The sequence below is a fragment of the Ursus arctos genome, unplaced genomic scaffold, assembly GCF_023065955.2.
Source record: "Ursus arctos isolate Adak ecotype North America unplaced genomic scaffold, UrsArc2.0 scaffold_5, whole genome shotgun sequence".
NCBI lineage: Eukaryota > Metazoa > Chordata > Mammalia > Carnivora > Ursidae > Ursus > Ursus arctos.
In genome coordinates, this window is record NW_026623067.1 from 41,031,593 (window position 1) to 41,059,087 (window position 27,495).

At 38.4% G+C, this 27,495-nt stretch overlaps 1 protein-coding gene and 1 long non-coding RNA gene across 9 annotated transcripts in view; one reads left to right on the forward strand and one right to left on the reverse strand.

The window, feature by feature from the left end:
- The window catches only part of LOC130542733 (uncharacterized), a 51,496-nt gene extending 32,967 nt beyond the window's left edge, over positions 1-18,529 (reverse strand). Inside the window, exons 1-4 of one of the 7 annotated variants that reach the window (XR_008957487.1) lie at positions 17,529-18,500; positions 15,100-15,283; positions 13,673-13,845; positions 8,638-8,775 (exon numbers count right to left, since the gene is read on the reverse strand). This is a non-coding gene — a long non-coding RNA (uncharacterized LOC130542733). Of the gene's footprint in view, positions 1-8,637; positions 8,776-13,495; positions 13,846-15,099; positions 15,284-17,274 lie in introns of those variants that run through there. The other 6 variants (XR_008957486.1, XR_008957489.1, XR_008957485.1 and 3 more) reach the window with 6 other exon arrangements.
- The window catches only part of KCTD16 (potassium channel tetramerization domain containing 16), a 295,941-nt gene that overhangs the window by 82,332 nt on the left and 186,114 nt on the right, over positions 1-27,495 (forward strand). The window lies entirely within an intron of this gene.

Below are 27,495 nucleotides of genomic sequence, written 5' to 3' on the forward strand. Positions count from 1 at the left end.
TAAGCAAAAAATGAGGTCTTTCTTTAGAAAAATGCTGCCATTAATTTATTTTCAAAATATAAAAGAGACCACCACCCCATCTGTCATCCTTTTAAATCCAAGTATTCATTTATTTGGATGAGCAAAGGCTGTATAAACAATATCTATTGAATAGCACTATGGAGAGGCCTACCAAAAGCCAAATCCGAGTAAACCTTGATTTTTTTTCCTTTTCTTCCTTTTCATTATTAATTTCTGCCTGTCATTATTAATTTTCAGTGTGTCACTTTTCTCTATGTACAAACTTTGGACAGGTGTCCTTAATGCTTTCCATGAAAACTGCAAGTAAGTCAATACTAAATAGGAATGTCACTTCCTTAGAAAAAGTCAATGAGCCAAAGTATTCACCTTTGATGAGTATGGGTGAGGCTGACAGTGGCATCTACAGCCTCCCAGGCGAGTTTTTCTCTCAGTGGGGTTCAACCAGATGACAAAGAATCAGTCCATTGAATTCTTCGGATTTCAGGGCAATGAGGAGGCTCATGTCAAAAAACCTTAATAGACGATTTTGCTGGAAAAGACGTGCAACTGGATCATGCTACATTAGGCAAGTCTCGGGGAGAGGATGTGTCCGTTTCATCCGTCTCCACCCCTGACTCAGGGATTAGAGCACAGAGAGCACAGCCTAGCAGTTTCTTTTTTCTCACCTTGTTGTGTATTGTTTTTCTCCTCCCCACCCCCATCTTTTCCTTCCTCACTATGAGTGGATGTCTCTAATAATAGGAATTTCTTTGGTCAATAACCAATAGGGACTCAGTAGGTCATTCAAGCCACACCTGCCATTTCTAGTTCTCTTCATAAACAGGGTAAAGTGTTATCATATAGATGCCTCCTTTTGGGAAGGGATCCCCAGCCACATCCAGGATATTCTATGCTTGAAGATGTATGGTCATCTTGCCATGTGCCACACTGAACTCCTTTTCGGTGTCATCTTTAACCCTAAGCCCGCGTGTTTTTTCGTCTCGTCCCATCACTTACAAGTAGATCCATATCTACCAGTATCACATGTTTCTACAGTATACCATTATATATTACAGATAGATATCCTATGTATCACCCCTCTTCTAGGCACACAGTATTGGAATCTTGGTATCAGTAAGCATTTTTTTAAAATCATGATAATCCTCAAACATCTATGAAAATAGTGAGAGTTTTGTAATGAACCCCAAGGGGACTATGATACTTCATGTGTTCTTGTGTCTTTGTAAAGTCCAGAACTGTGACTAGCACAAAGCAGGTCTTTTATACAAGTTTGCTCATCAAGCTCATTGCCTATTTATTAAATGTATTACCATCTTCAAAAACAGGGAACAACTTTGTATAATTTCATTCCATGGACCCCTCCCCCATTTGTTGTTGTTGTTGTTCAGAAATGAACTTGTTACAGACCTGTAGCTATAGAGAATAATAGAATCAGATTTTTGGGTTTTTTTGGTTTTTTAGAGAGGACCGCTTGGGCATCTTTCTCTCATTTTCTAAAGATGTTCTGCCTGTCGACAGGAGAGGGATTTATAGCAGAATTTTTCTTCTACTAAAAACAAAGTGTCTTTTATTACAAATTGAGATAGCAGCTATTTGAAGGTACTTGACCCTGAGAGATTAAATGCCTCTAAGGGGGTGGGAACACGTGCACCAAGACCAAATTCAATGCTAATGAAATCTGGAAGTTTGTTTCATAGTGGGAAATTTACAAAACAGTTTTTTCATATAAAAGTTCCTGTTGTTGTTTTTTCCCCCCAGGGATTAAAAAAAAGGAGGTTTGTTGTCTGTGTGTTTTTACTAAATCACTCATCACATTGATTTCCATGTTGGACTTGAGGAAGAAGTAGGCAGCTGATTATGGGCGTCGCTAGGGTAACAACCTGTTGTCTACTGACTGGTGTATCTGAGGCCCGTGCACGTCTCCGAAGAAAACCAATCTGGTTGGCAAATGCATATTCCAACATGCATTATATTCACTTTCCTTGAGATGGAGAGTAAGCTGGCAAGCCAACCAGAATACCTTCTTCCTTCTGTTTGAATGTATTAACTCTCACCCCAATTACTTTCTGATAATTGAGTGAAGAGGCCAGCTCGCCTTTGACTTTGGAAAAAATGTAGTTCCTGGAGCTCAAAGTGATTTCAATTCTAAAATCATTTCGTTTTGCTTCAGACAACTCATGGGCATATAGAACTACCAACATTCAGCAAAGAGGAAACCAGTCATAGGATTTTGAGCAAATGAAAACTTTAGAGAATGTCTCACTCTCATACAGATGATAAAATGGAGATTTGGAGAAATTAAGGGACTTGGTGAGGGCATCCAGATACTTATTGGCAGAATTAGATCTCTAAGAGCGGGTTCCTGGATCAGACACAATCATGCTGGGAGATATTAATACTGTAAATGCCAGGCCCATATTGTATCCATTTTTTTGTTCCCAGAAATTGTACTGGGATGCTTTCAAGCCTCCATTGGATAAAATATGATTATGGCCAATATATTGCTATTATCTGGGTTTGAATCCAGGCATTTCAGATCTAGATTTTCTTTTCTTAAATTCTAACTCTATTGATCAGAAATTGCCTATGGGAATAGGTAGCAGCATCATTTGGACAAAAAAAAAATGTACAATGATGGTTCTTTGCAGGGATACAAACATCATATTCTACATTCTATTCCTATTATTTGGAGTCTAAAACCAAAGAAACTCTTCAATTATTCTGAACACTGTGACTTTAGCCAAAAAAAAAATGACTTCAGTGGGCCTTTTTTTTTTTTTCTTCTCACTTGAAAACAAAACAAAACAAATAAATCAAGGAGATTGCAAAGTCTGGTCCTGAAAGAACGACTGTCAGAACATCTGTTTGGGGTAAATCTGTTTGGGGTTCTGCAAACAGAATCATCCCTAGGTTAGCTTATTATTAACAGAGAATAAATTTACATCCACAAGTTCATTATTTCCTGTGCTGCATTAGGGAGGACAAGATCAGGGAAGATGAGCAGCTGAGACACCCAGAAAGTCCCCCAGGAGTCTTTTAATAGTGAGAGTCTGTCTGCCTGAGTTCCCCTGAGGCTGGGTGGAGAGGAGTGCCTTTTTAACAACACTACCAAAGTAACAGGAAGTCCTAAAAGGTCGAGTGATCATAAGTGGCAGTTTTGGGGCCATTCATCATGTTGCTAGAGGAAATTCCTTGTTTACTAGAAATTTTAGGACTTTAATACTATTGCATGTGACTAAAATGAGCCATCAGTGAGATTATATATTTAGTAAAGTAGAAGTTCAGGTGGTAAGTGTGATCAGGATCTTCCATACAGAGCCTGAAGAAGTGTTTACTTCTGATATCTTAAAATCTTCCAGCTATTTAATAATCTTTTTGAGTGGGGAGTAGTGAGAAATCAAAACATGCAAGGTGAATAGTAGAGCGAAAATTTTGCCTTTTGTAAAGTAATATGTAAGTCGTAATTACTAAGATATATTTTGTGTCTCATTTATCAGTCTACCTTATATTTGAGTTATTTGTACATATATCTGGATCCTTACCAAAATCTAAGTTAGAGGGTGATCCTTACCAAAATCTAAGTTAGAGGGTAGGGCTGTGTGTAGAATTTACCCTGATGTTCCCCAAAGCACAATATTGAACAACTGAATTCAAGGAATTGTTTACTTTCTAAAATGCTCCTGCCACTACCCACAATAGAGCCACAATTTCATAGAACTGTAAGATAAATGTTCATGAATTGTGAGGCTAATTGCTTTTCAGGTGCAAGGTAGGACCTATTCACTTGAGGACCCCTAAAGCCAGTGAACTCTAGCACCAACATGTTTGTTTCAAGTTTGCAAATCCTAAAATAATTTCAAACAACCATTTCTTTTCTTTTTACCCCATGGAATATTCAGCAGAGGTTTAAGCATAGTTTTTTGTTAGACTCTTGGGAGTTAGCTTGTTACGATGAGTTGTTGTGCTGTTTGGGACCCACTTCACCTGGATGATACAGCATCGTATATCAGACCCACCAAGCTAAAGGGAGCTGTAAGACCTAGATTGCATGAAGCTGCTTAGATAATCTATAACCATATTTTCCCCTTGACTATATGTATATCCCTCTTAATTCATAGAGTTATACTCCCATGTTTCAATTTCACCAACATTTATACTAAGACTATCCACTTATGCATCAGACATATATAGAATATTTTCTATGTGAAAGAAGACACAATTCTACATCCTAGGAATGCTAAAATTTGCAAGATCAAAACATAGCAGCCAATGATATGGGAAGAACTACTCTATGAAGACAAAGTCCTACATACATCAAACCTTCAGTAAGTACCTGTACACTGTAGTTCCTGCCTTCAAAAACAAAACAAAACAAAACAAAACAAAACAAAAACCAAACATGTATCATGGTTTGATCTTAAGTATTTATCATGTTATTTAAGTTTTAGTCACTAGAAAAATACGTAATGAACATTCTAAATATACTCTAAAATACATGTATAAAAGCTGCTAATAGGCCTGTGCACAAGGACTTTTCATTCAGCTGAAGAGAAAATTACATAGTATGGTTAAGTGTATAACTTATGAGTCATGTGATTAAGACAATAAATAACATGAGAGATAATACGGGGTTGTATACAGTTGCCATGAAATTAAAATAGACCTTAAATGCAATGTGCATAAATTTCATAGGAGAAAGCAATCACAGTTGCTAAAAGTCCTTGTGTCCTTCATCCACTGACACAGAGACTTCAATTCAAAAGGAGCGAAATTAGAAAATGATTCCTGTTTCTTGAGCACTTATTACTTTCAGGCTTTCTATTGCTATATGCCTCTTTACACCTGATCTCATTTGCCTTGCATGACTACATGAATTCAGTGCTCTTATATCCATCTGAGAGATGAGGAAACAGAAATAAGATTTAGTCATTTACCTACAGAGACATGACACTAAATAAGTGGTTAAGCTGGACTCAAATCCAAGTCTCTCTCTCAAAGCTCTGCTGTTTTACCATGCCACAGTCCTACCTGAAAACTTTTGGTGAGCCTCGGAAGCAGGTACTAGGCTTATCATTATGAGGCTAGTTAATGGGTTAGCAGGTTAGACATGAACACAGATACTACCTGATGAGTGTCAAAGTGAGAGGCTGTTCTAAACAAATGGTATATTTTATTTCATTTTCTATAGTCCCTGCAGGATTTTGATGCCATTTCTAAATGTGGGGGATTCTGAGACAACTTACAGAAACAGTAGCTGGGCACAAAGATGTGTCCATGTGCAGACCTTGTAACTAGCCCTCTCGATATACCCCAAGCTTACCTGTCTGCGCTGTGCTCTGATAAGTGACTGAAAATTGGGTATTCCCATTTGTTTGGATTCATCCTTTAAAGAATGCCTTCCTTTGCAGAGAAGGATGTGTTTTCTTAGCATATATACCGTAACATGCTTTACACTCAGTGGATGCTCAATAAATATTTGATGTGGGCTGAGGAGGTGATGGTGATGACACCCTGAGTTACTTTCTTTTAAGTCAAGATAATTGAGCTCTTTGCCAATCAAACAGAACAAATTAGGTGTCCTGTCAAAAGGTAGAGAAAATCCTGTAGTCATCAAAAAGTTACTCATTTTAAAATACCAAACATTCTCTTTACAGTATTTTAGTGTTTGTTTTGGATGCCTTACCCACAGGAATTTAGTAGTTCAATTGTTCTATCATGTCATAATGTTCAATACTATGTTGTCAAGGTGATGAATTGGAGGGTGGGACAGGTTTTTACAAATCAGTTCCTAGGGACTTTGCATTCCATCTTTCCAGCCAGCATAAAGTGATGGGCATCTGTTAAGACAACTAGTTGAAAAGCTGAGAAAACTTTGGTACACGAAACAGAAATATGACCTAGAGTACCCAGTAGATTGGCCCCACTCCATTCACACAGTCCATGTATGAGGAGACAAGAAGAGATCCCGAACACTGAGGTTGGGTGTGGGTAACCTCTCCTGTGGCTCCATGCACAGTATTCACATAACTAGAATCGTGGATATGGTCTAGGATGCACCCAGTAATGAGTTGGTGGGTGATCACTGACAACATGTAGTCCTTGACCTGGAAAGAACTCAGCTACATATGGCTTCTGAGCAGCAAGAAGGGGACTGGCTATCTTCTGAGGAAGAAGAGATTTCAAATGTGAAGGAGTTAAAGAGAATCTCAAAAAGATATGATGAACAGAAAAAGAATATCAATATCTGCAGTCTTCTCAAGGGGCAGTTCCAAGGAAAAGCATCTTGTCTTGAACCCATTGTCTGACCCTTGAAGGGTCAAGGAACTTGGTTCTCTTTCAGGAAAAGCAAGGTGCAGTAAGGCATATCCTTCCTATTCCTGAAAGCAAGTAATTAAATTACTTAATGCCTACCTCTCTCCCAAAGAAAACACAATTATAAGGTCAAGAAAAATGTAAAGAAAGCTATATGGTCATTTGGGCACATTCAAAAGTATATAATTGGTGTAGCATGCTGGAAAAGGTGGTTGCCTGTTTCTTTTTATTTTTTTTTAAGCGTGGCTTTTGCCTTGACAGTTTTACAATTAATGTCTTATCTTTGACTCTGTATTTGCCTTGCTGAAAGAGATCATTATCCTAAGAAAATGTTCTATTGGAATTATTTCCTAAGTAACTATTAATACCATTCTTATAAATGGATATAATTAACTCATAGACTGGCAGCTTTCTTTGAAATTCTCTCTTTTCTCCTTCCTGAGCTTATTTTAATCTCTGACTGTAACTTGTAAACATCTGTCTAGAATTGATGAAATGACCTCATTTGGGTCTCAATCAGCTCAGCAGCAGAGACGGTCATGCTTAGGAACTGAATGCCACTAATGTAGGGTAAGAATGAAAAACACTAAATAAAGTGTTATAGAGGGAAAACCTCACAAGCAAATCTGCCTAAAAATTCCCTTTACACAAAGTTGGGATTTTAGGAGGGAAATGTTAAAGGAAATAATTACTAGAATAATAACTTATACATGTGATTAAAGCACTCAATGTACTGAAAGTAAGGTGTTTTCTTAGAAGATTGATTTGAAAAATAATGTGCCAGAGGCTCTCCTTAAGTGTCCTGAAGCCTGCCTACTCCTGTCTGCTTCTAGAAAAGGGTAGAGTTTGACCCAGCATGTTACCTCACTCTCTGTACCTCTCTACAGAAGTTCTTTCATCCAGAGATTTCAAAGTGTCTTTACAAATGTAAATTAAGAAGCCTCATCTCTTCTCTCCTCTCCATAGAGATGGTTCATTTAAGTAACACAGAAACTTACCAAAATGGCTTACTCAAGGTCACCTGAGAAGTCCTTTGTGTAATCTGGAAATGGATATTCAAAGCATAAAAATACTTTGCAGCCTCATTGCAAATCCAGACTATTGTATCCCGTGGCAACTACCACTGGAGGGGTGAATAATTTTTAATTTTTACAATAAGGCTCTTACCACTTGGTCTTTTCTCAACCTTAGCAATTTTCTACAAACCTGGAAACCCAGACTTCAGTCCTTCTCTTTCCTGTTTTATCTGTTCCCAAAGCTGAATGAGGACAGAACATTTTTTTAACGATTTTTATGAATCATTTTGATTAAATAAGTACTTGGCAATATTTTCTTTTTTCCTCCCAAACGCTTCTATTTATCCAATCAAATGTTTGTTGATCACTAATTTTGTTGCCTCTCGCTGTCCTGGACACAGGGGACACTACAGTCATGCTCTTCCCTACATGGGAAAGACAGACAATAAGCAAGAAACAGATATACCATGGTCAGTGCTATGAAGATGATGAACACGATGAGCCAGGTGAGGCGGATGGGAGTAGTGGACTAGGGAAGGGCCCTCTAGCAGGTGACATTCGAGCTGAGACCTGGAGCATGAGATAAATCAGAGTCTTAGAGTACTGGAGGAAGAGTTCTCCAGGCAGAAGGAAAGCAAAAATACAGACAAGAGCTCCAGGGAAAGAACCTGGCATATTGGAAGATGACCAAAGCTTAGCGCGCTAAAGTGAATAACAAGAGGTGTGTGGCTTCAGAGGAACGGCAGAGCCTGTGGACCCTGGCAAGGAGTGTGGATTTTATTCTCACAACAGTGATCAACCCATGACAGGTTTGAAGCAGATTAGCAACATGATCTATGTTTTAAAACTAGTAAATTGTGGAGATTATCTTTCCTCTGAAATGTTTTTATCTATCTCTACACATTACAGGATTCACCAACCAAAGCTGGATTGGACCTGTTGAACTGGAATCTATGGTCACCTTGATAATCATTGTAATGAATTATGGGCAGGCTTTCTCATGCTTTCTAACCAATGAAGAAATAATGTGAAGAAGAACTGTGTGTTCTTCCTTCATCCTTACTGCACCAAGTTTCCCAAACATTCATGGACACAAAGTAAAACAAAGACCCACCTGTTTCTGTAGAGCTGATTCAACAGTTCCTACATTATGGGTTAGCTGGTCTTGCCCTTTTCACTGAGGAATATGCAGTGTTCCTTTATCTCATCTGCTCTCCCTCCTGTGATTCCTACAGCACAAGGCACAGACCTATGCATGATCTTTGTCACTTGTATTGTCACTAAATGCTTCCCTTGCCCTGATCTTTTGTTTGTGAGCTCTTTGAGGGATGGAAACTATTTTACTCACCTTTGTACTTCTAGTCATTATCACAGAGCCAGGTCCAGGATAGGTGCTCAAAAAAGGATAGGCAGATGAATGATCAACCTGGTGAGAATATAATGGATTATCCCAAATTAGGACACATTTGAGTGTAAAAGGGAATGGGATGAATGATTATGCTGGGACAACAGTTTGAAGTTGGACTGGAGCTGTTGACCTGTTGAATTAGAATCTCTGGCTTCAGAGGTCACTATGAAAATCATTGTAATGATTTATGGGCAAAAGTATGAATTCTAGAGGTGTTTTGCAAGGTACTAGTACTCCACTTGCCCTGGCCAGTTTAGACCAATGGTTCTCAAAGCTTGTGAGACATAATAGTATAGGAAATGTTTGTAGGTGGCAACGACATCAAGATTAAATAATATAGATTTACACTTTCATAACATAATTTCATGTTCAATTCTATGTTAGCATTTCTAATTATTACAAAGATAATCTCTCATTTTTTGGTAGGTTAAACCTACTCAAGCCTGTTAATCTTACTTTTTTAATGAAAAGTGAACAAACCTTAGGATCAGAGCTTTTAAGCAGGAGATGGTATTTGTTTGGAATTTAATACTATCACATTAATTATACTTATTTTGTGCTTTCATTTCCTTCAAGGCAAATAATGATCATTTTCCAGGTAGGATTAGAATATGAAATTTCATTTTTCAATGAATACTTTGAAGTAAAAAATATAAGATTTAAATATATATGGCAAAGGTCATACACAGATTTTGGTAAAAACCATCGAGTTGATGTAACAAATGACTAACATTTGGGAAACTGGATCAGAGCAATGATTCCCAGCCTTGTTTCTGTGGCTATCTCAAAGGTGCACATTTACTGAAAAATATTCACATGAAATTAATTTAAGTTAATGTAATTTAGGAAAATAAATATGTATGCATACATATATTTTATTTAGTTTTACAGTATTTTCCTCATTATAAAGATTATGCATGTTTATTATGGAAACATGATCCTGGAAAAGACGTAATGGTGTAAAGATATAAAATACAGAATACCACACTTCAGGGAAAAACACGTTTAATATGTGAGTTGTTGCCTTTTTATTATTTTTTTTTTGGTACTTTGGAAACTGAATTAATGATTCTGAATTTCAAAATGTTAATATGTATGTAAATCTGAATGTTCATAAAATAAATGAAAGGGTTATGGTTTTATTTATTAAAAACAATTAACAATAGAATGACTTTAAGTATCAAACCTTCCCTTGTGTACTTAAAAGTTTAATTTACTCAAAAATTATATACATGTAATATTGAGCACCATACTTTTCAAGCAATTTAACACGTATGTTTAATACATAAAATTTCATACAATTTCAATCAATTATAATGAGATGAGTGAAGCTTCCTTTTGGAAATCGTGCACTTAAACCTCTGCTTTTCTTACTTGCCAGAGACATATATATTTCAGTTCTTTGCAAACTTACTTTCCTTCTAGGGAAGAATAAAACTATGAGAGATTGAGCTGTGTTCTAATGTTCAGTGAGAGGCAGTGACTTTGGTCCTATTGCCATACCAAGCCAACAGGTGTAGGAAAATAATTATCCACTTATTAGAATGGTACAGGTGTTGGAAATGTCTATTTACATTTTGTTCCCCAAAGAAGAACATTAGCGTGATGTAACATTATTTCCTTAATCACAAGCAGGCAACATGGTTAAACCACGGTAGCAACCAGCAACAATAATAACTACTCCACACCAATATAATAACCTGCTGTTCCACTGAGAGTTTCATTTTCCTCTCCCTCACTAAGGATTTCTCTATTTAGAAGGAGAATGACAACTCCCTCACTCGATTTTGATGTTATAAAGTGAGAGAGGTTGGATTATAGGATCTTGTTATAGTACTTTGTCAGGAAACATGATGAAGCTAAGAGGACAACCCATCATCTTGAAATAAACCCCAGTTCATTCCACCTGGCTCCACTCAAATACTAACAATTCTAAGGACTGTAGTTCCAGGAAGACTAGGAATCCATGAGGTTGGCTGTATCTTCTGTGCTTGAAACACTGCTCAGTTCCTAGAAGACTCTTAAATAATGAATGAACAAGTCATCATTAAAATAGCTTTTATTTCTAAATACCCAAGATTAATAGGTGCTACGATTTACTATACCAACTCCAATTCTCACAACAGCTAAACCTGTCATTAATATTATCTGCATTGTCTCATTGAGGAAACAGGCCCAGAAATGTCAAGTAATCTGCCAAGTTCACACAGTGAAGGGATTAGGATTCAAAGCTAAATATGTCTGATGCCAATGCTCCAGTTTTCTTTTTCCCTCTACAGAATGGAAAGAGTTATATGGCCTCAAAATGGGCTTCATATATGAAGAAGGAAAACCCCAGCGGTGCAGATTTGAAATCTTTTGTGTGATCTAGTAACATTACTCAAAACAAAACAAAAAAACAAAAAGGGGATCCATGTTTGTTTCTGGGATTGTGAAAGAGATTTTCCCAATGGCTTTCCTCTGAAAGGTTGGGAAGAACCTTTAGTGAGTGACAGATATTAACACTTTTAGGTTGTTTAAAAAACAACCACCGAATGTGTTTTTACATATACACACATGCACACATACACATATATATGGAGCAATGGAACATATATGTGGAACATACATGTGTGCGTGTGTGTGAGTCAATTGTGAGTCAATCTTTCATCACTGCCTAAACTCTCTTCAGCAACCTGGCAGCTGGGGGCACTAAAGGGCTCAGAGGGGCATCTTGACTTGATACTTCCTTCCCATCCTGTTCCTTATTTGGCAGCTGGGCCACCTTTTGAGGTGATTGGGCAGCCATAGCCAAAGAGAGCCCAGAATCCCTGCAGAAGGTAGCAGAGGGCGGCACCGAAACAGCCCCCCAGGAGATAAGGACATCAAAAAGATTTGTTCACCAGAGTTTACAGTTTCCTGCAGCTTTATAAATAATTCACTCGGGTAATGTTTTTTCAAGAACTGCACAACTGCCTCAAAAGCCTGAGAATCTAATGGACTTAAAAAGAATTCCTAATAGAAAAACATCAAGGCTTTGACTGGATACCTTTCTCCAACCTCAGGCCAGTTTTTTTTTTTTCTTTTTTTTTTCCTTCTTGGGAAAAAATCTGTCACACACAAATGAGTTTGTTGTAATTGCCCACCTAGTGTGTAAAATTTCAGCTTCACTGTCCTGCTTAGCAGGCAGCATACACAAAGTACATGAACCCAGCCAAGCTCTCATGATTTCTGTTTGTTGTTGTTTTTTAACATCAGCCATTGGACATTGTGCTCATCTTCAGGAAGAAGTCATTAAATCAATTCTTTATTTAACCTCTTTGCGGACTTATATTCTCTGTCCTATGACAAAGATATTTTAGTTCATCTGCTCCTTAGTAAGTATGAATTTCCTTCATAGTGTTTTAATTCACTGATTTGCATTTCTTGACATACAGACCTTACATGTACTAATAGTTAAATCTATTTCTCTGGTCACAAGGTGGAATAGGCAGGAAAATGTGGATGATTCATGAAACTCCATCGCCATGCTCAGGGAGAGATTCTAAGTTATTTGCCAAAGATGGTGAATCCTTAGAGAAGATGGACAGGATTGATTTAGTGGTATAAAGGTGTGGGCTTTGGATCAGATGACCTAGTTTGAATCTAAGCTACACCACATGTGAACGGTGTGACATTGAGCACCTTCTTTAACCCTCTGTGTCTCAGCTTTCTTGTTTATTAACTGTAGATAGTAGTTGTTCTCACCTAAGAAGGTTACTATGAGGATTGAGCAAATGACTAAACGGAAGGCACACAGGGCAGGGCTGGAGCACAGGAAGCACTTTACAAAGCTAGCTGCTCAAAGTCATTCTGTCTTAGCACACTTTCTGTGTGAAGCTCTTCTACCTGACATGCAGCAAATATTAACTGAATAAGCGCACATGTGCTTCCTGAAGTTGCGACCCTGAAGCTGTGGACATATCGGCCCCTTTGTTTTTCACTCTGCTTTCCATCAGCAGGTTAAATTTAATGGATTGGTGCTGTCCTTTTTATCCTACATTTCCCATACAAGATCCCGACAGAGGATGCACAGGATCAGCGCACGAGGCAAAACAAAGAGGCAGTTTATCAAATTAGGTGCCATTCTTTTCCTCCAGTGACAAATCTAGAGTGATCAATTTGAGCTGATAGGAATTTGAGTTTTTACTTTGGTGCTGCTCAACAGATAATCACTTTGAATTGTTAAAAGATAAACTGAGGCCCATTAAAATATTTAAGAGTGTTTTTGAGCAAAAATGGATTCAAATCAGGCAGCATGCAATCGAGCAGATAGAGAGGAGCTCCACAAAATGAAAGACTTTTATAGGCAGAAGGGAGAGCAGGAACAAGGAAGTTATACCAGGCAAAAAAGCAGGTTGGTAATTGCAAGGTTACTCTTCTTTAGGGAATGGTAGCAGTCTACCAGGCAGATGACCGAACTACTACTGATCAGGCAATTCTTGATTGACTGGTTAAGGATTCCATTTCTCGGAAAGCCAAAATTGTAATTAAGTCTCAGTTTTGTGGTATGGGACTTAGTACAGGTCACTACATTTTGGCCAGGCCTGTTGCCTTGTTTACGACAATCCCCCCCCCTTTTTTTTTTTATCAAACTCTCAGCCTACCTGAGAGATGTCTTCAAAATTTAAGGCATAGTGCCACTCTCAGCTAAACTCTGGGGTTCTCACAGCTTTTGCGGAATCTCTATATGATATTCACAGGCCACAACTTCAGGTTCACATTCTTTTTTTTAATTAAGTTTTTAATTTTAATTCAAAAATTGTTAACATACAGTGTTATATTAGTTTTAGGCATACAATATAGTGATTCAACAATTCCATACATTACTCAGTGCTCATCATGGTAAGTGGACTCTTAATCCCCCATCACCTATTTCACCCATCCCCCCACTCACCTGCCCTCTGGTCACTATCAGTTTGTTCTCTACAGTTAAGGGTCTGTTTCTTGGTTTGTCTCTCTTTTTTTCCTTTGCCCATTTGTAGGTTCACATTCTTTAAGTTGGTCATTCTCTTTGTTCCTTTTCCAACATTCTCTTCATCAGGAGATCGTTTGCTTTGTGGGAGATGGCTGTGAACATGCATTTTGGGAGAATTCAGTGCACCAGGAAGACTGCTATGATTATTATAAGCAGGATAACTTCAAATGTTTGGAGTGCACTTTGGAGCCTTGGTCTCCAAGACCCAAACCAATGAGAATCAAATAAGTCAAAGAAAGGCCCCGTTGAAGGCATCACTTCCATAAGCCAACTGGCTTATGATCTCATGTTGCTGCATCTCAAATTCCCCAGAAATGTTAATCCAAGTGTAGCAGTTGGTGTTGGCGATGGCACAAACCCCCTTGCTCAGCTAAAATATAATCAACGGCTATCCCATTATAAAGAAAAAGTATGGTCAGAAACTCTAGGGATTTTGTTGGGCAGCAATTCCTTTGCCAACAGGTTCAGGATGGGCTCAAGAATTAAGGAGCATTGTCTTCCTGTGCATTAAGAAAGAAGAAAAGCAAGTAGCAAAAAGGCAAAAGAATAAAGGTTTCATACTGGGGATGAACATTTTGATCCACGATCTTGGGAAAGCTGCCTACCTCAAGATGCATTCTGCTTCTGGGGAGAAACCTCCCTAGTCAATTTTAATTTTAGATTTCCAGCTGGTGTACAGTTCCAAGAGTCCGAAAGAGCCCTTTTTAATTGGGAGATATGAACCTGAAGATCAAGTCCCTGAAGTTTGGCTGCTGTCTGGGTAGTGAGAAGGACCTGGTATCATTCCTTCCAAGGACATTGAAGGGCAATCTTTCTTCTTAGTAATTCCAAATCAGAAGGGTGGGAGTGAATTGGCAACATAAGTTTGGAGAGTCATGACCAGATATTTGAGGAAACTTGAGGAATTCAGTATCCAGTCCTGTTTACAGGTATGTAACAAACCTCAAAGACAATTAGCAGGATTAGAATTTAAATACAGACAAAGGTACAGATATAATTTTTCTCTCTACAATCAATTCCATTTTCCCAAAGAGGATCAGAGTAAAGCTAATTTGTTTGCATTAAACGTGGCCTGATGTTATTTACATAAGTGCAGCAAGAATAGTAATTGTTCATATAGCCTCCTTTTAAGTCTGCCTTGCTGGAGCTTTTCATAAGGAATCTCATCAGATTGAACTCTTTAAAGCCTCTCAAGCCTAGGAAACCAAGCCAAGGACTAGCCATCAGACTTGCCATCAGACTTCACCTGCAATACCTATAGATTTGGGTAAATTCTTCCCTTATTGAGGTTCCACAAATATTTTTAAGTTTCCTGGGCCTGCCAGGAAGTGTCCTTCTCTACTTACCTGGTAAGGCTGCTGGGAACCCTTGTAAGCAAGGTATCAGGTAGTTTTTCCAAGGGGCTTTATTGGCTCCATAACATCAACCTTAGTTCCTTAAAGCTCTGTGGTCACATCTGAGTCTAAGTACATTCTTAAATGGCATTCCAGCCAAGGCCTTGGCAATATAACCAGTGTTTCCAATTGTGTCCTGTTACAAGGAAAACGGATTCTTATTGAATTCATGCAAATAACTAACTATATTCCCATGAAAAGAATACTTAAGCGTTTCTGAATTCTGGAGGGATCAGATAGGAAGAAAAAGTAAATGTCTCATCTTTGTTTACAAAGGTATACTTTACCAAATTGCTGCTGGTCATAGGTAGCTTAAGAGAAAAGGTTTCCTTAAATTTGGAAAAACAAAAAATTAAGGAACTGGCAATGTTTCAAACAAAAAGTTATAAAAATTATAATTAACTTCATTAGTTCATTCAGTCCCATGTAATTATTTCTAAGCAGATTTCTAAGCAATAATTACATATTGATTAGAAGTCTTAACCCTTAGGATTCTTAATTCTTTGTGAAAACTAAGAAGTTAGCAGTTTTGGACTGTTACAGTAGCATTCTGTGAACTGGAACATTTATAAGTACATTGCATAATTTCTAGAAGTATATTCTTCTTCATAGTACATTTTCCAGTGTGACACAAAACACGTTTACTAATAGACCCAAGTATCTTTAGTTCCTCCTAAAGTAGAAGCCAGGGGTAGATAAACCGGCATTCAATAGATAATGTTTCAGTATTTTGTTTTATTTGGAAATGATCTAGATATTTAATGAATAACCATCATTTATCTCAGTATAACTAAGGTTTCAAGTTACCAAAAGGATTTCAGAAACTATTTTTAAGAAGACATACCATAAAGTATAATTAGTGTGGAAATTTCATTTATAAACTTTTATTTTACTTACATCTATTTATTATTAACAATTATATTTAGATTAGTCATGAAAATTTCACGAGGCATTAAACAACTAACCATCATCTTAAGTTCTCTTTCTTGCTGACAAATTATGTAACAGAGATAACATAAGCTTATTTGACTTTTAGTAAATCTAGGTAGAAGTATTATATTTAATGCTGATAACTCTAAAAACATCTTTTTAAATTAAACCAGCAAACTTTAGCTTTTTTTAAAAAAAAGATTTTATTTATTTGAGAGAGAGAGAGAGAGCGCGCGCGCGCACGTATGCACACAGTGGGGGACCAGGGGGAGAGGGAGAAGCCAAGCCGATTACCCACTGAGCAGGGAAGCCCCACGCCGGCTCCATCCCAGGACTCCTAGATCATGATCTGAACCAAAAGCAGACGCTTAACCAACTGAGCCACCCAGGCACCCCTTAAACTAGCTTTTTATTTACTGAAGATTACCCTGCTACAGAGACTGACCCATTCATCCAACTCCCAACTTCTCTTCAGTTTGCTTCTTTATAACAGGGAGAAGAGCTTCAACTGAGATGGAAATCAAAGATTCCTATGTTCTAGGTTTAGAGCTGTGTTTCTTTGCAGTGTTCAATTAGTTCTTTCACAATGGCTTCAAAACGCTTTGCTTTCCCTCTGGATACAGTTTGATTATAGCTTAAGGGAGAAGACCTAAAAAAAAGTTCCTATCAGGCACTGAATATCAGCTTCCAATTTATCCAACTTCTGACCATAGAACTATTTTTTAAAAATCCTTTTGAATATGTTGTTAGGGTTCAGCTGGCCCAAATAGTAAATATTCCCGGCACTATTGAGCCACTCCATGGTTAGAAGAGGCATCCCCAGAGTCCAAAAGATAGTATCCTCCCAAAGATCCAGAGCCACTCCCCAAATAACCAAAATAAAGACTTAAACAATTCCTCTAAGGAGTGGCAACAGTTGATAGGACCCTACCCACAAATGGAGTGTAACCCACAATTTTGTCCAGCCGTACTTGGAGGGCCCCAACCTGGTGATTGCCAACTTAAGTTCTTAGGACAAAATGAGACACACAAGAAGGCAGAAGATGTCCCTTTGAGAGAGAGGATCAACAACCAGTGCGTACTCAAAAGCGAATTCACAAGTCACAATTCCAAGATCTTAGTATTACAATTTATTTTTTTTTTTTTTTTTGCCTGTCAATCTGGATTTGGAAAGGAAGGGACAAAGGGAAATTTTACCTTCCTCTATGGACCAGGAGCCATAGATAGAGACAGAAGAGCCTCCTTTGGTAAGAATTCTTACCCTTTGTCGGCTTTGGCCAGTTTTCCCGGGATCCCTCGTGCAGACTCCGGAGGGAGCGCGATGCCCCAGCGTTCTGGTCCTGGTCACCAGATACTAGATGAGGAAAAATAATTTCCCCTCCAGCCTCAATGGCGAGTGCTTGGCTGAGACGCCCTTTTCTGTAGGGCACCTCATAAACGGATAAGCTTACCTAGGATGGAAGTTTACTGGGGCCACTGTAACTCAAGATTATCTTCGGTGACGTTCACCTGCTCCTTCAGCTTTCAAGCAAAGTTCTCACCGCAGGCCTCGCACGGGACCCACTCCGGCCTGGAACCAGCGGGTTTTGAAAGCGGACACAGTCCAACCCTGAACTCAATCCGGGTTCCAAGCCGGACCCAGTCCCACGCCGAACGGAGTCCCCTTTCCAAGTCGAACCCAGTCCTTCCCTGGACCCAGTTCAGTTTCTAAGTCGGACCCGGTCTGACGTGGGACCCAGTCCGGTTTCTAAGCCGGAACCAGTGTGAGCCCGAACTTCGTCCGGTTTCGAAGTCGGACCCGGTCTGACGTGGGACCCAGTCCGGTTTCTAAGCCGGAACCAGTGTGAGCCCGAACTTCGTCCGGTTTCGAAGTCGGACCCGGTCTGACGTGGGACCCAGTCCGGTTTCTAAGCCGGAACCAGTGTGAGCCCGAACTTCGTCCGGTTTCGAAGTCGGACCCGGTCTGACGTGGGACCCTGTCCGGTTTTCAGTCAGACCCAGTCCGGCTGCGGCCAGCTTCTGGATGCAGTTGGGACAAATGGATGCTCCAGTAAAGCTCCTAAGGTAAAAGCTGCAGAGCGGGGATCCCACAGGGATGTACCACGACCTCTGGAGGCGGCGAGAGGCGGCGAGCGGCGGCGAGCTCGAGGGGCTCAGCAGGTACCTGCGCCTGGTTGTTCGTCGCTCCTGAGTTCCTTGGGTCCCCCTTCTGTCTCCAGAACCGTGAAAAGATAAACTTGAGGGGTATTACAGTTTCAAGAGTTGCTGTGGACAAAAACGAATTCCAGTCGCGCAACCTCCAATCTAGCAGATAGGAGCTCCCAGGAGCTGTACAATGTGAGAGACGTTTACAGCCCGAAGGGAGCGGGAACAAAGACGTTACTTTACTAGACAAAACAGCAGGTTGGTTACTGCAGGGTCACTTTCCTTTAGGGGATGGCAGAGGTCTATCAGGCAGATGACCTAACTGTGCTGACCAGGGGATTCCTGACGGGCTGACTTAAGATTCCATTTCTGGGAGCGCGGACCGTGTACTTAAGCCTTGGTTTGGCGGTGTGGGGCTTAAGCCTTAATGACCCAATTTTGGGTCTGTTGTCTTCTTTTTTTTTTTTTAAACAATACTACAAAAGCATCATTTGCAAAATAAACTTATCTGGAGGCTTCCAAAAGCAATTTCCTTCAATAAAAGGAGGCATTAGTTATTTTAAACCACGTGGGCATTTTTAGGAAAAAATGTTAAGATTTTCAAGAGCTAGAATTTTTGAATTTTTTTCTCCTCCTTTTTTTCTCTTCCTCCTCTTTTCACTTCCTTTTCTTCTCTTTCTTCCCCTCCTCCACTCTCCTTCTGTTCCTCCTTCAGTACAGCTCAGTATGTGGGATTTGTGGTCAGAAGTCTTCAGTGAGCCAAGGTGTATAGGAATAAGGTAGTTAGGTTTACCATGGAAGGTGCAAGTAATAGTTGGAAAAGTAGGTAGAGGCTAGATTCAAGAAGGCTTGAAATGCCATGCTAATGCATAGAAACCGAGAGTCACTAAGGATGAAGAAGCAGAGGGATTGAGATGTCTAATATTTTTTATTATACTGTACATGAGGTGATAGCCTAATCAGCGTTTCTCCAGAATCCACAAAAACTGAAGTGTCCCTTCAGGGTCATGGTTACTCCTGTGAAAATATTAAGTGGGAAGAGTGGGCAGAAACATTCTTTATATGTTTTTGAGACTCCACCTGTCTCTGAACTGAGCCTTCAAACTTAAGCAGAGAAGAAACGGTGGAGTGGGGCACCTGCAAGGGACAGCAAAGAAAATTCTACCTTCCTATTTCCTCCTTCAGATGATCCTCCTTTCTTATAACTAATCCACCCCAACTCACTTCTGCTCGGATTTCTGTACTGAAAAGTATCAGTTTTACCTTTAAGGCCTTCAGGATCAGAAGGTTTCCTTTTTCTTTTGGACTTTCTGTTTTACAAGGAACTTTTAATGAAGTCCAACAAAGCCATGGTGCTTCTGAAAGCTAGCTCTGTTTAAATTGTACCCAGAATTATAATTTCTTTAACGGTGGCCATTCCTCTGGTAGTGTGTATCACACTGAAAGAAAGATATTTTGAAATTCTTTAACAGCGTATTAAAATGCAAATCGGTCTTCCTATTAAAGATTTCTGGAAGTTCTCTGACAACACATTTAAATGCAAATTGCTGAAGTGTAGATGCTAAAATTAAAATTGGGAAACAGAATATACCTCCATGGAGGGGCTGGTGCTCTTAACAGCAGAGAGGAAAGCCGAGTTCTAGGCCCTCTGCATTGTAATCACACAGTCAGTGACCGAATCTGGACAATTCCAGAGGAAAACAATCCCATCTCCCAGTTGCTCCTCCTCCTCCATTTAATTCTGCAAAATGGATCTGAACAGAGTGGGCTCATGGCAACCTGATACAGTGCAGATTCTTTCCTCCTCTCAAGTCATGCTGTCTGGATGGACAGGGGCAGGCAAAGCTCCTAACCCACTGGTATTATTTACTATGTGACTCTGCCATGCCCTATTTACAGCTCTTCTGAGATTTCTCCCCTTTCTCCTGCTCTTCCTAGGATTGGATCATTCTAGGAGGCAGATCCCCATGGCAACGATACAAGCCAGTGCTTTTCCAATTCTGCTTTTGTGACACTGCAGAGTCCTTCTAATTATTCCAGGGGGTGTCCTGGGAATCTCAAAACAGAATTAGTTTTAATTCACTCTAAATTTAAAAATAAATGCGTGTCATTCTGTGGTTTTGGGCCACTGGGTGGTGAAGAATGTGGGTTGTGAGTAAGGGAGGTGGTGGGGGTGAGATTAAATAATGATCTGTTCAAAAGACTTGAAAATTTAATGTTAGAGATCATTTCAGGATGGTGTGGTTTCTTCAGAACAATGCAGAATGGACTCCTAGTCCCTAAAATGTAGCTTCCAGGTTAATATTCTAAAATAGATTGGGCCAGGAGGAGAGCCTTTCTTTTTTTTTTTTTTTTTCTTTTTTTTTTTTTTAAAGATTTTATTTATTTATTTAACAGAGATAGAGACAGCCGGCGAGAGAGGGAACACAAGCAGGGGGAGCGGGAGAGGAAGCAGGCTCATAGCAGAGGAGCCCGATGTGGGGCTCGATCCCAGAACGCCGGGGTCACGCCCCGAGCCGAAGGCAGACGCTTAACCGCTGTGCCACCCAGGCGCCCCAAGGAGGAGAGCCTTTCTTGGTAAGGCTGAACATTCCATATTCTGACATTGTTTCTCCTGGTGGTGTCCTTAAGGACCTTTCTAAGTAGTCCTGGGAAAATTTTCTGATGCCATAGGTCTCTTTGGTATGCTTTATTGGATCTTCTGTTTAAAAGTAATTTTTAGTCGGGGAGCTTGGGTGGCCCAGTCGGTTGAACTGCTGATTCTTGATTTTGGCTCAGGTTGTGATCTCAGGGTCCTGGGTTCAAGCCCCACATTGGGCTCCATGCTCTGTGGGGAGTCTGCTTGAGATTCTCTCTCTCTCCCTTTGCCTCTCCCCATGCTTGCACATGCACTGTCTCTCCCTCTCTAATAAATAAGTAAATCTTAAAAAAAAAAGTAATTTTTAATCAGACAAATAATACATGAGTACGTTTTCCTAAAAGTCTCTTTTGTCTTAAACCCAGTACCCTCCTCTTCTGGGAGTTAACCTCTATTGTGAACTTAATATGTATACTTCAAAATGCTTATATATGTCTATAGATAATATATAGAACTATTATTAAACTGTTGTTTAAAAGTCATTCTAAAATATGATTTTTGTCTCTCAGTATGTCTTAGGGGATTGTCAGTTTTGATGTTTATAGCTTTAATTCATTTATTTGCTTTTCGTATTATCATATGATTATATTATAGCTTATTTAGCCAGTCTCTTAATGGTAGACATTTAGATTACTTATAATTTTTCACTATTAGAAATAATGCTGCAAGGAATATTTTTGCATTTGTTTTATATTAGGGTAGATACTTAGAAATGCAATTACTCTGAACCTAATTTTTAAGGAATTTGCCCCTTACTCTTAGCCTTCTATCTCATCGGAGATCTAAAAACATTCCTTTTTTGACTCGTAGGTTCTGGTTTCCTGAAAAGAGAGATTTTGTTCTCTATTGAAACTCCATTCCATAATCTGTGTAATTAAAAAAATAACAATATCGCAAGAAATTCCATCACAATGCAAGCCATATCTTGTGTTTTATCCACAGTGCAAAGATAAGACATAAAGCAGAGCTCTGAGTGATGGAGTTAATACCATTTATTCAGTGTTGCTATTTATCTGTAGATTCTATATTCTTCCCCAAGGGTCAAAAACTCACTATCTGTTTTTCCCTAAGTGTTTCATTTCTCTTTGAAAAGTTTGCTGTAGAGCAGAAATAATAATTTGCAATTGTGTAGTTCTTGGTGTTCTTTGGTGAGCCTCATAGTCTGAAAGTAGTGAATTATCTGGTGAATTCAGGCCACGTAGATAGGTCAAAGTTGATGATGATGATGATGATGACGACGACCATGGTAATGGTCCACTGAGCTGATTGGAATCCTTGCTGAAGGAAAAAATGTAAGCTGTTGAATGACTTCCTTTTGTAGAGTACCTGTTAAGCTTAATTAGGGAATAGACTGGCTTTTGTATGATGTAATTTTAATTACAGAAGGCGAAACTTGGAAAAGCACTTAGACCAACACCTTCATATTCCATTTAAGAAAATTGGATCTGAAAGAGGTGATGTAGCAGGTCCAAGATCACTTAGCAAGATGGTGGCAGGGTCAGCATTATAAACCAGATTTTTAAAAATTTACTTTTTGGTATACAGTTCTATGAATTTTTCCACATTCACCAACACAATTAGGGTACAGAACAACTCCAAAAAATTATGTATTTCTCCTGTGTAGTCAAATATGATCTCTATCCCTAACCTCTGACAACTGGTGATCTCTGAAGCAGTAAATGAAGCATAGAGTATCTAACTTTTTATGTCTGACTTCTTCCACTTACATAGTATGTTTAAGATTCATTCACGTTGTTGAGTATGTTAGAAATTCATTCCTTTCTACTTCTGAATGGCATTCCCTCATGTGGATGTCCTGCAGTTACTTTATCCATTCACCCCACTGAAAGGTGGTTGGGTTGTTTCTAACTTCTGGAGATTACAAATAATGCTTCTGTAAGTATTTGTGTATAAGTTTTTGTGAGAACATGAGATTGTATTTATCTAGAGTGATTAACTAGAAGTGGAATTGCTAGGTTATATAGTAAGTGTATATTTAATGTTATAGGAAGCTGCCAAACTATTAACCAGAGTAACTACCATTTTGAAGTCCCACCAGAATAAGGCATTCAGTTATTGACACCATTGCCAGCACTTGCTACTAAGAGTGTTCATTCTCTCTTGCTCTATCTCAAATAAATAAAATCTTTAAAAAAAATTAAATTTAAAAAAAGAAAGAGGGACACAATTTTATTTTATGGGTTGTGTTTTGAGTCATATCTAAGAGCTTTTTGCCTAACTCAAGGTTTCAAAGATCTCCTGTGTTGATGTCTAAAAGTTTAATAGCTCTGTGTTTTCCATTTAAGTGTAAGATCCATTTTGAGTTAATTTTTGTTTAATACGTGATGGATATATAGAGGTCTTTTTTTTTTTTTTTGGCTTACATATGCACAGTTGTCCATCCCCATTCATTGAAAAGACTATACTTTTTCGTCACTGACTTGCTCTTGCACTATTGTCAAAACCCAATTTTTTCTGTGTCTGTTTCTGAAATCTATATTCTGTTCCGCTGATCCATACAATTACCCCTGCATCAATATCACACTGTCTGATTTACTGTAGTTTTATAATACGTGTTACCAAATCATGTGAGATCTTAAACTTTGTTCTTAATTTTTAAAATTGTTTGGGCTACTTTAGTTCCTTTGCCTTTTCATTGAAATCTAGAACCAGATTTTCAATATCTCAAAAAAAAAAAAAAATCCTGCTAGAATTTTGGTTGGGATTATATTAGATCAATTTGGGAGAGATTTGAAAAAAATCAAAATCTTAAAATACTGGGAAAAATTAAAGTCCTAAAATATAGAGGTTTCCAATTGTGCACACAATATGTCCCTCTACTTATTCACATTCTTTTTTACTTTATTTCATCCATGTTTTAAAAGTTTTCAGGAACAGATTTGTTAGATTTATCCCTAAGTATTTAATTTTTTTGAGCTTTAAAATGTTTCTTTCTTTTTTATTATTTTTTTATTTTTTAGAAGATTTTATTTATTTATTTGTCAGAGAGAGAGAGAGAGAGAGAGAGAGAGCACAGCAGGGGGAGAGGCAGGCAGAGGGAGAAGCTGGCTCCCCACCGTGCAAGGAGCCCAATGCGGGACTAAATTGTTTTTTGGATTTTCGAGTGTTCGTTGCTTATTGTAGAGAATGTGATTGATTTTTGTGTGTAGACCTTGTATTGTGCAGCCATATTGAACTCATTTATTAGGTCTAGGAGTTTTTTGATAGATGCTTTGAGATTTTCCGTGTAGGCAATGATAGTGCCTATGAGTAGAGAGAGTGTTATTTTTTTTTTCAACATCTGTATGCATTTTATTTCTTTTGTGTCTTACTGCAATGACTAAGGCTTTAGTACAATATTGAATAGGAAGGGTGATAGTGGATACCTCTGCCTTGGCCTTCATGTTAGGGGAAAAGCATTCATTCTGTATTCATTAATTGTGATGTTTGCTGCATGCTTTTAAAGAGATCTTTATTCAGGTTAAGAAAGATCTCTTCTATTTCTAGTTTGCTAAGGGACGCCTTGCTGGCTCAGTGAGTAGAGCTTGTGACTCTTGATCTAGGGGATGTGAGTTCAAGCCCCAGGTTGGGTGTACAGCCTACAATGTCTCATTTGCTAAGAGTTTTTTTCAGTAATGGATGTTGAATTTTTTCAAATTTTTTCCTGCATCTATTGATACAATATGATTTAGTCTGTTAATATGATGGGCTACACTAATTTATTTTCTAATGACGAACCAGCCTTACATTTCTGGGAGAGACTTTGTCTTGGTCTTTGCTTCTTTTTATATATTGCTGGATTTGACTTCTGGTATTTTGTTGAGAACTTTTATGTCTGTATTCATAAAGGATATTAGTTTTTAGCTTTCCTTTCTTTGTATTACCTTGTCTGGATTGTTATCTGGGTAATGCTGGCATTACAAAAGGAGTTGACTCAGTATTTCTTCCTTTTCTATTTTCTGGAAGAGATTGTGAGGAATTGGTATTATTATGATTGGTATAAATCATCTGTGAAAACTTCTGTCTCTGCAATTTTCTTTGTTGGAAGTTTTTAAATTATGAATTGAAGTTATTTTTAAAAATAGATGTAGACATATTCAGGCTGTTTCTTCTTGAGTGAGTTTTGGTAGCATGTCTTTCAACTGGTCCACTTCATCTAAGTTGTTAAATTTATGGTCATAAAGTTATTATTAACATTCTCCTGTAATCCTTTTAATGCCTGTGAAGTCCATAGTGATTCATTCCGATATTGGTAATTTGTGTCTTCCTTCTGTTTTTTTTGTCAGTCTGGATAGGAGTTTTTATCAATGAAGTTTATCTTTTTGAAGAACTCCTTTTGGTTTCATTGATTTTTCTTCTGTTTTCCATTTTCTTGTTTATTATTTACTTCCTTTTGCTTGCTTTAAATTCCATATACTATTCTTTGCTCAGTGTCTTAGGGTAGAACTTCGATTATTGATATACGAATGTTCTTCATTTCTCTTTCTTTTTAAATTTTTTTTATTTTTAAAAAGATTTTATTAATTATTTGTCAGAGAGAGAGAGTGCCTGTGCACACAGGCAGGGGGAGCGGCAGGCAGAGGGAGAAGCAGGTTCCCCGCCAAGCAAGGAGCCCAATGCGAGACTAGATCCCAGGACCCTGGGATCATGACCCGAGCTGAAGGCAGGCGCTTAACTGACTGAGCCACCCAGGTGTCCCTTTTTCTTTTTTAAATTAAATTAAATTAAATTAAATTTTTAAAAAGATTTTATTTATTTATTTGAGATAGAGCAAGAGAGAGTGAGCAGGAGCTGGGGGGAAGGCAGAGGGAGAGAGAGAAGCAGGCTCCCCACTGAGCAAGGAGCCCAATGCTGGGCTAGATCCCAGGACCCTGGGATCCTGACCTGAGCCAGAGGCAGATGCTTAACCAACTGAGCCATCCAGGTGCCTTTCTTTCTTTTCTTTCTTTCTTTCTTTTCTTTCTTTTCCTTCCTTCCTTCCTTCCTTCCTTCCTTCCTTCCTTCCTTCCTTCCTTCCTCTCTCTCTCCCTTTCTTTCTTTCTTTCTTTCTTTCTTTCTTTCTTTCTTTCTTTCTTTCATCTTCACACCCAACATGGGGCTCAAACTCATGACCTTGAGCTCTTCTGACTGAGACAGCCAGACTCCCCTGTTCTTCATTTCTAATACAAGCATTAAATGCTATATGTTATCTTCTAAGCACTGCTTTAGGTGTATCCCATAAACTTTGATATGTTATATGTTCATTTTCATTCAATTCAGAGTATTTTTTAACTTCCTTTGACTCCTGGATTATTTAGAAGTGTGTCATTTAACTTTCAAATTTTGGGGGTTTTCTAGCTATCTTTCTGTTATTGATTCCTGATTCAATTTTGTTATGATTAGAGAAAAATACCTTGCATTGTTTAGATAAAAAAGGTTGTTAAAGTTTTTTTTTTAGGATCTATTCTGTTGATGTTCCATGTGCACTTGAAAAGAGCATGTATTGTACATTATTGTACAGAGTGCTTTATTAATGTTAATTAGGTCAAGATGATTGATAGTTTTGTTCAAGACTTCTGTGTCCTTGCTGGTTTTCTTTCTGCTTGATCTTTGGATTACTGAGACATGAATGCTGAAGTCTCCAAGTTTAATTATGGCTTTGCCTGTTTCTCCTTTCAGCTGTGCTCACTTTTGCTTCATGTACTTTGAATATGTTATTAGGTGCAGATACACTTAGAATTTTTATATTTTCTTGGTGTATTGACCCTTTTAAAATCATTTTTGTAATATCCCTCTTTATCTCTGATAATATTTTTTTGTCCCAAAGTCTTTTTGTAGCTCCTCCTCTGATCGACTTGGTGACAAAGGAGCAACAGAGTAGGAAGAAAGACTCTTGAGCTCACAGAGTCCCTCTTTTCCAGTTCCTCTGATCATAGAGAAATATGGTCTTTCAGGTCATCTAAACATCTGCAGAAGGGTATAGCCTTATGACTTAGGCTTGCCTGGGGCCAATAAAGGAGAATAAAAAAAAGTAAACTATCATACCCCCCAAAGTATCCATCCCACAGAGGATCTCTTTTCTGGTTTTCTGGCCATGAAGAGAGAGAAGCGAACACCTCTGAAGTGTTTTCTGATTACACCTGCTGCATGGTCTTGAGATTAGAATTTCATGGAGTTCAAACTGGTAGATAGGGGAGGGAAAAAACCAGGAATGTTTGTACCATATTGGTCATGCTTCCAGTTCTTTTATTTACTTTTAGTGTAATCAGATAGTTGCTTAATGTTTTCTGCTCAAAATTTTTAATTGTAATCAGAGGAGAGAAAGTATGGAGTGAGCTTATTACTCCATCTGAGCTGGAACCATCACTTCATGAATGCACTGTAATCCTTACTGTGGGCAACTCAGAAGACTTTCCCCTCACTGTATGTCACTTGGGTCAAAAATACCTTTTCAACTGGTTCTAATCTGTTTGACATCCTCATGTTACATACTGATTTAAACATATGTAAGTAATGCAAGGGCAACACCCAATTATTCTCAGCCAATTGTACCTTAATTCCATTTTAATAGATAATCACTTGCATACATCATAACCAAGAGATAGCAGAAACAAAAATGGAGAACTAAAATTCTTTGACAGAAATAAAAAGGAATC